General features: G+C 42.8%; 1 protein-coding gene across 3 annotated transcripts in view; it reads left to right on the top strand.

Moving 5' to 3' along the window:
• Nucleotides 1-12422, top strand: part of MSRA (methionine sulfoxide reductase A) — a 369385-nt gene that overhangs the window by 677 nt on the left and 356286 nt on the right. The gene's annotated exons all lie outside the window — the stretch shown is intronic.

Consider the following 12422-nt stretch of genomic DNA (forward strand, 5'->3'; position numbering starts at 1 on the left):
TACGGTGGTATAATTCATCTACAGTGCAAATACCCCGGCGGCTTCAAACTTCGGGCGGGAAAAGCACTGACCCAATTTTCGCCCTTTCCCACGGTGTGCATCCCCTTTCCTTTTGGCACCGGCCGCTGGGATGCAGGCCAGTTGCAGCGGTGCTGCGGCGTTGTGTTGTCACTGGAAGCAATGGAATGGTACAGAACGATGAATACTGCAGTTTTGAAATTGTTTCTCACTTCACTGTTCTGGTTGTAGGAATTATCCTCAGGCTACCATTATCCTCCAGGACTGCCCGGTTTCCCCCAGTTGGCAGGAGCTGCCCCTGGCCCTGTGCTCCCGGGTTTAACTATGTGTGTCAGCCATGCAGAAGAGCTGTGCTTCCCAAACTTAAAAATAATTTTCCAATCTCATACCAATACTTCTGGAGAGTATAATAAAATATATATAAAATATAATAAAAGTGAAATGCTAGAAAAATGAAATAAAATGAATAAAAATGAAAAAATATAATAAAAATGAAATGCTAGAAACTGCTCTAAAAGTTTCGAAAGCTTAACTCTAATTTCTGTCTCAGCCCTATAGAAGGTCGCAGATAGCACGTGTCCACCAACCTGAGGACCATACTTTTTGAGAAGAATTACCTTGGTGCATTGCTTCTCAAAGTGTAGTCCCAATGATATCTTTTAAATACGCCCTTCCGGTGATACTAATGCACTTGGTAGTTTGTAAACGGGTGCCTTAGAGGTGTTGGAGGATTAATCGGTGATTAATCTTTTACGTATGGCTCGATGCCAAGATAAATCCTGCATTTACAGTTTTCTAGGGATTTTTCCATCTTTCTTTTCCTTAAAGAATTGTTGAGTATATATAGGAGGAGGTCGTTCTGAGGGTCTGTGTATCATACACAATACTCAGTATGAGGTTGGAGAAGGTAGAGGTCTTTGGATTTGAGGCAGTTTGGGAACTGATGCTGTGTGACCTGTTTCTCATTCACCTACATTAGCAGTTCTATTTCCTATGTCCCATATCACTTCACTCCCAGCTCATTGATAGCCTTAAAAAGCTTATTTTATTTTTGACTCAAATTCAGAGAATGAGTTTCGGAAAAAAAAAAATCCAGATTATCTTTAACTCTGTCTCTAAATTACATAACCCCATTATCTAAACTTTATCTTGAAAGAGAATTCTCTTTTAACAAACTAGGATTCATAAATGGATATTTAAAGCAATAATTCTCAATGCTGAACTTTCCCAGCTTGTATGAAACTTCCTCTTTACACACTACAGTGTCTGTGGTATGTCCTCCTAGACATCTAAAAACAAACAAACCAAAAACTCCTGATCAGATTTCCAAACTGGTTCAAGGTTAAAACTGACCACAATTTAGTTCTCCTTTATCTTAACCAAAGTCTTCCCACTCAGTTCTTTAGTATATAAATGACACTTCTGGTAAAAGATTAACATGACAGAAACAAGCCAATGATTTCTTTTTCTATCCATCTAATAACTCTGACTGCAAAACCTCAGGACTTGGTTCTTGTCCAGGCTCTTCTGCCTTTTTATATAGCCATGCATACATTGCTATATCTGGACCAGTGAACTGTTTTTTTTGGTGTAGGGCCAAGCCTATAAGGCACATGTCCTTTTTGTTCAGCTGTTGTAACTTCCACCCCCGCAAATACTTAAATTTTAGATTGTGGCCTTTCCTATCTCTACCCCTGGTACTGCTGCCTTGACAGGTTGCCGAAGGTTCTGATTGGCCCAAGAAATGGGCAGTGTTACCTCTTTGGTGGGTTTTCAGTGGCTGTAAGATAGAAGCTTAGGGGCTTAATATTATTGTTTTGAAAGTTAAATTCATCTCTACTCCAACCTCCAATCTGCTTAACAGCTTTTCACCTTTCTGTATTACCTCTGTCTATGTCTGTTGTTATTTGCAACCTACCCTTAGTTAATTTATAAAGGTAACATGGTTTCAGGAAAAATACTAATGATATTTTTATTTTGTTCTAGAACAGGATGCACTAATTTAAAAAATTCATATGGAAAAATAAGCAGGAATAGTTAATGGTAACTGTAAAAGAAGAACAAAGAGGGACAGCTAGCCCTTGCACATAGTAAAAGTGAAGCTTAATAATTTAAACAGTGTGGGACTGGTCCATGAATAGATAGGTCGATAGAAAGATCAGAAATTCTTAAATACGTATGAGAATGTAGCATATGGTACAGGTGACATCCCAAATCAGTGGGGAAAAGATGGAATATTCAATAAATGGTTATGGGACAACTGAGTAGCCATATGGAAAACAAACAAACAAACAAAAACCCCCAAAAAAAAACCCCACCAAAGTTGGATCTGTACTTCACATCTTAAACCAGGATAAGTTCCAAAAGATATATGTTGATAATAGCTCACTCTTATTGAGTGTTTACTATATGCTGGACACTGTAGTAATTGATTTACATTTACTAATACGTTTAATCTTAACAACAACCTGAGGAGGTGGTAACCTGTTACTATCCCCACTTGTAGGTGTGGAAACTGAGGCCTATAGAGTTTAGGTGACTTATACAAGGTCATATAGCTAATAAGTAGTGGATCTGAGATATGAATATAGGCAGTTTGCCTCTAGGGTTTGTGATCTTAACTACTATATGTACTGTTTTTTCATTTAGTTAAATGTGAAAAATGAAATAATTTAAGGATGAGCAAGGGAGAATTCCTTTAGAAAGGAAAGCCTTTTTAACCATGACTTGAAAATCAGAAGACTTAAAAAACTGATAAATTGGATCACAACAAAATAAAAATCTTCTGCAGGCAAAAATTACCGCAAGCAAATTCAAAAGACAAACTGGGGTAAATATTTGCAACTCATATCGTAGGTGAAGGACTAATCTCCCTAATATATAAGAAGCTTCTAGAAGATAATAAGAAAACACCAACATCCATTAGAAAAATAGACAAAGGTTATGAGCAGTTTACAGAAAAGGAAGTATAATTGGCTCTTAAACATATAAAAAGATGCTCAGCTTCATTCATAATGAGGAGAATGCAAGTACCATTTTTCATTCTTCAGACTGGCAAAAATCCAGAAATTTGATGATACACTTTGTTGGTAAATCCTTGAGGGAGAAGACACTCTTGTACATAGCTGGCAAGAATGTAAATTGGCTCAACTCTTATGGAAGGCAATTTGGCCATATCTGTCAAAAATTTAAATGTGTATACCTTTTGACCCAGGAATTCAATTTCTGGGAATTTATCCTACAGATATACTTGCATTCGTGCCAAATGATGACTGTACCAGGTTATTCACTGCAGCTTTTCTTGCAGTAGTCAAAGACTGGAAACAACCCAAACGCCCATCAATAGGGGCTAGTTAAATTAATTATGGTTCATCCTCACAATGAAATATGCAGCTGTAAAAAAGAACATGGAATATCTATATGAATGGGTATGGAGAGATTGCCAAGATATAGTGTTAGGTGAAAAATGCAAGGTCAGAACAGTGTTATATGTTAACTTTTGTGTGAACAGGGAGGATAATAATAATATTTATGCACAAAGAAACTTTGGAAGGATAGATAAGAAAGTAATGGCCACGGAGAGGGCGATGCAGTGAGCTGATGGTGGAGGGGAGACACAGGTGGGAGACTTGACTCCGTGCTTTTTTTTAACTTTTGGTTCTTATAATGTGACTGCATTATTGAATTAAGTAACTCCACTTTGAAGATGATCTCTTTCTGCTGTTTTTAGTCTAATTGACCACCTTACTATCATCTTTTTTTCATCCCTATTTCAAGTTCTTTTTTTTCCTTTTTAAATTTTGCTCTTTTTCATGTCAAGTTCTGTTTTTCTTCCCCAACTTGCTTTTGTAATCAAAATCCACATTTTGGCGTGATTTAAAAATCTAAATTTAGAGGGTGAAATTGGAATAAGTTAATCCAAATCATTTTACATTTCATAAATATTCATTTTTATTGAAGTGTCAATTGTGGTGGCATCATTTATACAAAGAAAAGATCCTTGGGGACAAATTCCTTCCACTATTATGTAGAAGGCATTATGTGTATTTTATTTTGAGTGATGTACATAGACTTTTAAAAGAAAATCATGGAAAACAAATTTCCTTTTAGAAAAATTTTCACCAGTGTGTGATTAACTTCTAAATTGTAGGACACAGAGCTATTATCTCTCCTCTTTGCATCCTGTCTAAAGCTCTTTATTTTACTCTCTGTTTCAGAATCCTCAGTACTTTCCTGAAGTCCCTGGGATAAGGGTATTCCATATCTCCCGCCATCTGACCCTTACCTTCCCAGCCTTTTTTCCTACTGTGCCCCTATAGAACCCCATCTTCTGGCTAGCATGTGTGTCAGTGTTTTGCCTCTGGAAACATTCATGTGATTTTACCCAAGTGGGTTCCACACGCTAATCTTTTCATTTAGTCATTCATTAAATGTTTATTAAATGCCTGCTTGGGTAAAATATTGTGATTTCCATATATCCTTATCCTGCTCTTCCTCAAAACTTACCCTGCTTGAATTCCCTTTCTCCTATAAACCCATGCCTTTCCTCTCCAACCTAAGCAATCCCTTTCTTCTCTACTAGACAAATAATTTTGAACTATTTTATGAATCCTTCTATCAGATCTTGCATTGCTACTGAGGTGCTTTTTTGCTACCCAAGTTATTAAATCTCTGTCTTATTGTAGTAGGGGTGGTGTGGGTGTGCAGCCGTTACCATGAGACCTTTAGCGCATCAGTTAGAGGTCCCACTCCGCCAACATTCAGCCTGACAGTGGTCCTCAAGGCAGACAGTGCAGTGAGAGGCCGATCGTGGCCGTTTCCCCGGAGCCCTCCATGCCCTCCGGTCTTGGGGCTGGCGGGTGAGCTGGGGGCTCAGGGACAGGCTGAGGGCTATGTCCCGCAGAGCCCCAGAGTCCATGCCACGGGTGCCTGCTGGCCAGGCCCAGGCCTTGAGGCAGCAGCGAACATCTTCCTCATCCCCACTTCTGCTACCTAAAGGGGGTGGCTGTCTGCATGGGTGGCAGTCCACGGAGGCCTCAGCGACTGGAGTATACAGACACTGCCATCAAGGTAACAGCTTCAGCCAGCTTCAGCCTCTCTGTTCAAGTTTCAAAAATTGGTCCAGCTGAGATCAGTTGTCTACCCCTAGGAGGTGGCCATAGGTCAGGGTTAAGTTGCAAGGACATTGCACAGCATTACTTCAGGTCCACCTCTGTGGTTGGGCTATTCTCAAAGAAGGGCAGTTGTCATGAGCTGGGAATTCACCTGATGGGTATTTGCTACAAGAGGTATTACATTGATCATACACAAATGATTCTCTCCAGTTTAAATGCAAAGCCTGAGGGCCGGCTGGATCCTGGGCGCCTTGCCCCCCTCAGTGATGACAGCTGGGCCAGGTCTGGGGACCTGGCCCTGAGGGCAACGCCAGCTGAGATCTGACTCTTTAGCCCGGCCTGGGCACTGGCGGGAGGACCCAGACTGGGTGCTGGACAGACGCTCCTGGGCAGGGTAACCGGCCGGCGCAGGGACCCCCCTCCTCTCGGCCAGGGCCTGGACCTCGGAGGGCGAAAGTTGAGCCTTGGGACCTTGCTCTCTCTTGTCAGGACAGAGAATAACAAGTTGTTTTGGTGAAGGTTTACAGGAACATCGTGACCTGACGTGACCCAACCTCAGGAGCAAAGGATCTGACACCAAGAAGTTTCACAGCTAACCACGCGCCTCCCTCACCTTTCCTATAAAAAGGCTTTGCTGAAAGCATTCCGGGAGTTCGGGGTTTCTGAAGCATGGGCCGCCTGTCTCCTTGCATGGCCCTGCAGTAAGCCTTTCTCTGCTCCAAACTCTACCGTTTTGGTATTGTTTGGCCTCACTGTGCGTCGGGCACACAGACTTGTGTTTGATAACATTATCTCCCCATATGAGTGTGAGCTCCCCAGAAGGATGTCTGTCCAGAGTGGGGAGCCATGTTTCACTCCTTAAAGGGAGGGACTGGACCATGTTTGATACTTATTTTATCCTGTAGTGTGTAGCACTTCACAAAGGGTACTGCCTGCCTGCATCAGACACTCAGTAATGTTTTGTGGATATTGGGGGAGAATGTGGTTAATGCCTGAAAACAAAGACCAAAAAGGTGGTTTTTTTATGTGACCATCGTGTGACCAATGGTGACCCAGAGAAACTAGCAAAAACATAATATGTTTTATCCATGGGGTACATATTCTGAATTTTTTTTCCACTAGTGGTGGTGGATTTGTGCTGATTTCAGAATTCCCTCTCAATCACTCTTGTGACCAGTGGTAAACTTTTCGACTGGCCAGGATGAATGATGGGAAGCCCCTTGTCTTCAAATCTCTGAGCAGGGACGTGCTAGGGACCTGCAGCAGCGGTGGGGAAAAGGATGTCATGCTCAGCACAGCCCTTGGGGGGCCCCGTCCTGCTCCCCTCTGGTTCAGGGGACACAGCGAGCCCCTGTATCAGCTGGGGAGGGAGGAGAGTGACGACAGCTGGGTGAGGAGACTCAGCCTGTGACATGGGTCCCAAGAGAGCCAGCAGCCTCCAGGCCCTCAGCAAGGACCAGAGTGAAGGCCTCTTTGCCGAGCTTGGTCTGGCCCCTTCACAGACCCCAGTGGCCTGGGAGCCATCACCCCTGCTGCCTTGGCAGATGACCAGGCCCCTTCTCATACTACAGCAGCTGGCTGTAGCCCCTGCCATCCTGTGCCAGCCCAGATCTCGAACTCTGGCACTGTACGAAAGACTGAATTCTGCAGAAGATGGTTTCAGGGTGTCAGTGTGAGGAAGAAAAGTTGTGGATCTTCTACATCCTGTTCTTTCATCTTTCTTCCCTCATAAGTCTGCAGTTTGTCTGAGAGCATCAGAATATCTAATGTTTTATGAAATAGTAGCATTAGAGTACAGACTACTTCAGGGCAGGATTTTGTCTTATTCTTCGTGTCTGGAACACAGTAGGTTGACAATAAATATTTGCTGAATGACTGTAGCATATTATGTTGTGATCTCTTTGATGGGCAGGCCCCTCAAAAACATACCTGTGTTGTGATACAGAATAGATAGTCAATAGCTGTTTGAATGGGTTCTAGGTACTTTCTCCATAAGCATCTTAGCTGTAGACATCTTTGCTGCAAGCATTTTTTGCTGCAGAACTAACTGGCAGTTTTGCTGTGAAAGATGAAATAACTGGTTGACAGTTTTTGGTTTGACAGTTTGGTTTTAACTGGTTGAAATGCGTTAGCATTTCTTCCACTTAGTGACATTATTGATGGCTTTACTGAGCTGACAGATGACAGTGATTTGCCCCAAGAGTAGGTTTTTTAGTTTGAAACACACTGCATTGGAGGAGGAAGAGACTAAGGACCTCAAAGGTGCAGAGTTGAACCCACGTTTCCCATAGAACTTTGGAACATCTATCAATGGACATGTGCCAACATGCTAAGAACACACAACAGAGTAGAGGCTTTCACAAGGCAACACAGAGCTCAGTTACCAATGCGCATGCTACTGTTTGAAAACTGATACCTCTCTTAATGAAGGAAGAAATTTTAGTGAAAATTTGTCTGATGCTGAACAAGGAAATGAATCAACAAGCAAGAATAAAGTATAGAACGCAATGAATGAAAGACTTGGAAGACGAGTTTTCAGGTACAACCCACAAAGTAAAATCAGTTATTTGGGCAGTATCGCCATGAATCTACACTTCTCATGTTTTATTACGTCCTTTTTAATATCCTTCTTTTATTTTTCATTATTTTATCTTTCAGGGCAAAATTGCCTTACGTCCAATTAGTTAACCCAGTGGAAATGTTTGTGGCAAAAATGCATCAGGGGGCTTCCCTGGTGGCACAGTGGTTGAGAGTCCGCCTGCCAGTGCAGGGGACACGGGTTCGTGCCCCGGTCCGGGAGGATCCCACATGCCGTGGAGCGGCTGGGCCCGTGAGCAATGGCCGCTGAGCCTGCGTGTCCCTCCGGAGCCTCTGCTCCACAGCGGGAGAGGCCACAACAGTGAGAGGCCCGTGTACCGCAAAAAAAAAAAAAAAAAATGCATCAGGCAACATTGTCTCTGGCAAGAATGCTTACGAAAGCACTGGACACGGGTTGAGTAATGGAGAGGAGAATAGCACATTGAAGAAGACAGGAAGGGTGGGCACCTGGGGACTTGGGATTGCCACTGTTTGCTGGTTTCTGTGTTAATAGTCTTTCCTATTATACCGGAAAAATGTGTTACCTAGATAGCATTTCGACAGCCAAATGGAAATGTATGTGATAAGGAGTGGGCCATATTTGAAGAATGGAGCATCAGTCCACCCTTGGTACGTGATGGCAGCCTCCTTAGCTGTCACTTCTTCCTTCCTGGAGTTCAGAGCATCAGCCCAGGCTCGGCTGCACAGAGCTGAGTTTTCTCCATGCTGCCCAGACCTTTGGTTACGTCAGATTTCTAGTAGGCCGTGGGTTTGTCATCATGGGGTAGTTCAGTCATTTTAACTTGTGTCTATCTCCTCACCAACTTTTAAGCTAAGAGATGGTGAGAGGTTGGGAGAGTCTGACATCTGCCTTGTCTTTGAATAAGTGGAATTGGCATTTGCTGGCATCACCCCTGTCGTTGCCTGCATTTTACTGCTTTACTCTTTGTACTGTCTTCTCCTGGCTGGCTGGCTAGCTTCTTCCCAACCACTCTCATCTGTGCATGGCTTCTGAAAGCTAGAGCTCATCTTGCAAAAGTTCCGCTTCCCATTTCCAAATTCTTAGAGGATACGTATGTCCGGCCATAACCCCAAACTCAGTTCTAAGACCAAACTTACCATTTTCCCTTCAAAACACTGGATACATATTTTAATTTCCCCATTTCTGTCGTGGCACTACTCTCCCCCAAACCTTAGCCACATTCATCTTTGATCCTTGCCTCTGTATTTAAACTGGTCCTCTTCCAGTGAGTCTTAATTGTTCCTTGCCTTCTGTATTAGTCAGGGTTTTCCAGAGAAACAGAACAATATATATATAGTATGAGGGACTGGAGCACATGATTATGGAGGCTGAAAAGTCCAAGATCTGCTGTCTGCAAGCTGGAGGCCCAGGAGAACTGGTGATGTAATGCAGTCCGACCCTGAAAGCTGAGAACCAGGGGAGCCACTGGTGTAAGTTCCAGTCTGAGTCTTAAAGCCTGAGAACAAGGAACATCTGATGGCAGGAGAAGATGGATATTCCAGCTCAGACAGAGTGACTTCCCCCTTCTTCCATCTTTTACTTCTAATCCGATTGGATTGAATGAGCACCCCCCCTCCCCCATATTGGTGGGATCATCTTCTTTACTCAGTGTAACTCAAATGCTAATCTCTTCTGGAAGCACCTTCACAATACACATGGAAATAATGGCACAGAAAACTAACCATCACACTTGCCTTGTTCACTGCTTTCAGCCTTCCCAGTCTGTCATGAGCACCACTACCAGGCATCTGTTTAAACCTCAGATTTCTGTCACTGCTAAGAAAACAGCGGTAACTGTGAGATCTGGGTGATGACTTTCTTCATCCTGGGGTTAGAAACATTCTTTGACTTGCCGCTAATCTCAGTGTTCCTGATCTCTGCTTCCACTGCTGAGGCTGACGTCTACTCTTAGTACCTTCCTCTGGGAAGTTTGCTTTTTTCCTCACAGCCCATCTCAATCTTCCTGGGCCTTTCAAGGCTAATCTCAGTTCTTCCCCTTCCATGCTGCCTTTTGGGGACTGTTTCAGCATAGATTGTTCTCAGAACTGGAGGTGGAGCTAGGGCTTTGAGGTCCTGTTTTACACTTTCATTCCAATGTGTCTTCTTAAGGGATGTAAAGGTTGAGTTCCTTTAATGCATTTGGAGCTCAGAGATTGCCATTGTTCTCCCTTGCGTTTCCTGAACTTCTAACCTGGTCACGGTGCCCTGTGGGCATGACCAGAGCTCTTGGATTACAATGGTCAGGCTGCTTGGTCTTCTGGTAACTTCCTCTCTGGATGTCATATCAAAACGTTCTTCCCATTTGGTGAGACACTTGACTACTTTGATCATGATGCTGTTAAAATAAGCTGAGGCATATTAAAACTTTTAAGAGTCCATCTGAGCAAAAACTGATTGGAATTGGGCAGTATCCCATCTAGCTGATAGAAAGGGGCTCTGAGGAGCTGTACAAAATGAAAGATTTTTATAGCCAGAAGGAAGCGGGAACAAGGAAGTTGTACTAGGCAGGGTGGTCGTGGCAAGGTTACTTTCCTCTACGGGATGGCAGGAGATTCCTGATTGGTTCTTAAACCGGTTCTCTCTTATTTCTGGGAGACCCAAAACTGTAGCCAAGGTAAATCTTGGTTTGGTGACGTGGGGCTTAGCATAAGTGACTTTATTTGGGGCCTATTTTTTGTTTTTAAACAATGCCAAATGCTTGATTTTACCTTGACCAGAGATTGCCATAGCCTCTGAACCAGCTGGGATCTCTTCTGTAAGCTGGATCGCTTCTAAAATGTTGAATAAGGTTATTGCCCTTCACAGAGAAAGACATGGTTCCTTACTTTCTGTAGGACTTCTGTACCATTTCATGTGAGCATATCTACAGAGTTTCAGAGCAGGGTATATTTCTGATCCACTAGCTTGTTGAATAAGTGTGTTAAATTTACGTTATAATACAGCAAAAACTGATAATAGTGAAACTGGAAGAAATGTAGAGTTACAATATGTTTTGATGACTATATTATCATTACATTTTTAAAAAATGAGGAATGAAATTCAGAAACATTGAATGTCTTCCCAGAGCATGTATATAAAATGAATTCTTTTGAAAATATTACCATGGTAAGGTAATAACATTAGTGTTGAATTTTCCTCTGGAACTTTTTCATATTTTAGCTTTAATTTTTTTTTTAATTTGTAGTTTACTCTTAGGTAATTTATAGTTTGCTTAGGTCAAACACAATGTGAAAAATTAAAAAGCATTGTTCACACGAGGCCAAAAATTATTCTTTGGCCAACTGAAGAAAATTTGATATTTTAACAGACGTACTGTACTTAGCAGATGGAAAGAAAACCACGTTAGGGTTTGCCGAATGAATCAGCCAGCTTTCAGAGTCCCGGAGAAAGCACTGCATGGCTGCAAACCTCCATTTCCTCATCCCTTCTTAAGAACCAATTCATGAAGAGGTACGTCATCTAGCAGGAAGCCCAATGTAACAACTCCTGCTTGGTCCCTGGGGTTCCTGGCCCACCACTTAGCATTCCTCGCACACCGAGCTGTGTGCACTGGCACGAAGCAGCCACACGGAGCTGCCCGCTCCCCCAACCGAGGCTGCAGCCGGCCTGATAACAGCCCTGCTCACCAGCTCACCAGGGTCTCTCCCTGACAACCGGAGGCAGGTTGCTGGGAAACCACATCCCTCCAAGAGGAGACCCTGCATCCAACTGCCTCTGCATGTAAAAGAGGTTGGAGGAGCCCCTTGCAGATAACTTTATTTTCAGAAATTAAAAAAAAATTTTTTTTTCTTTTTCAGGATGATGCTCATCCTAAGAAGTGCTGTGGATTTATTTTGATAAATGGAATAAAAGGGAATAATTATTTTCTGGTGAAAATTAGGTGTTGGATGAGTAAGATTATATAGCTGTTTGCTGCAGTAGTTTGGGGGAAACATATAGGAATAAGCTATATAAATTTAAATACGAATTTCCAGGGGCAAGATATGAACCAGGGGATTTATATGAATATGATGGAACTTAAGCTTTAACTATTTTGATTCATTGAAAGCCCGATGATTATTTTTTTCAGAATAAGGAGATTGATTAAAGAGCTGAAACCTAGGTTTCTTTTTCTGTGTATGTTTGCTTTGGAACTTGTAGGATGGTTGATAAACTAAATTGATATAATTAATAAAATGAAGATTCTCTACTGTTTACTCTCCTAGAAAGGAACCAAGGGGTCTTTGCTCTCAGCCTCTGGTTTCTCTTCCCAGGAAGTCTGTAATAGGCTATTCTCGCTGGTCCTACCCCCAGTCTTGAGATGGCTTCTCTTTGCTTCAGGGCCTTTATTACTTAAACCTTAATTTTTTTTTTTTTTTTTGCGGTACGCGGGCCTGTCACTGCCGTGGCCTCTCCCGCCGCAGAGCACAGGCTCCGGACGTGCAGGCCCAGTGGCCACGGCTCACGGGCCCGGCCGCTCCACGGCACGTGGGATCCTCCCGGACTGGGGCATGAACCCGCGCCCCCTGCATCGGCAGGCGGACTCCCAACCACTGTGCTACCAGGGAAGCCCAAACCTTAAATTTTTATTCATATTTTTGCTCAAAGTTTGATCTGTAAGTTTTTAATCATTTTTATCCTCTTCTCCCAACTTCCCAAGTAACCACTGTCCAAAACCAAGAGAGCATTCTTCAGTGCCTTTCTCCATATCC

This window comes from Pseudorca crassidens, chromosome 7 (genome assembly GCF_039906515.1).
Source record: "Pseudorca crassidens isolate mPseCra1 chromosome 7, mPseCra1.hap1, whole genome shotgun sequence".
NCBI lineage: Eukaryota > Metazoa > Chordata > Mammalia > Artiodactyla > Delphinidae > Pseudorca > Pseudorca crassidens.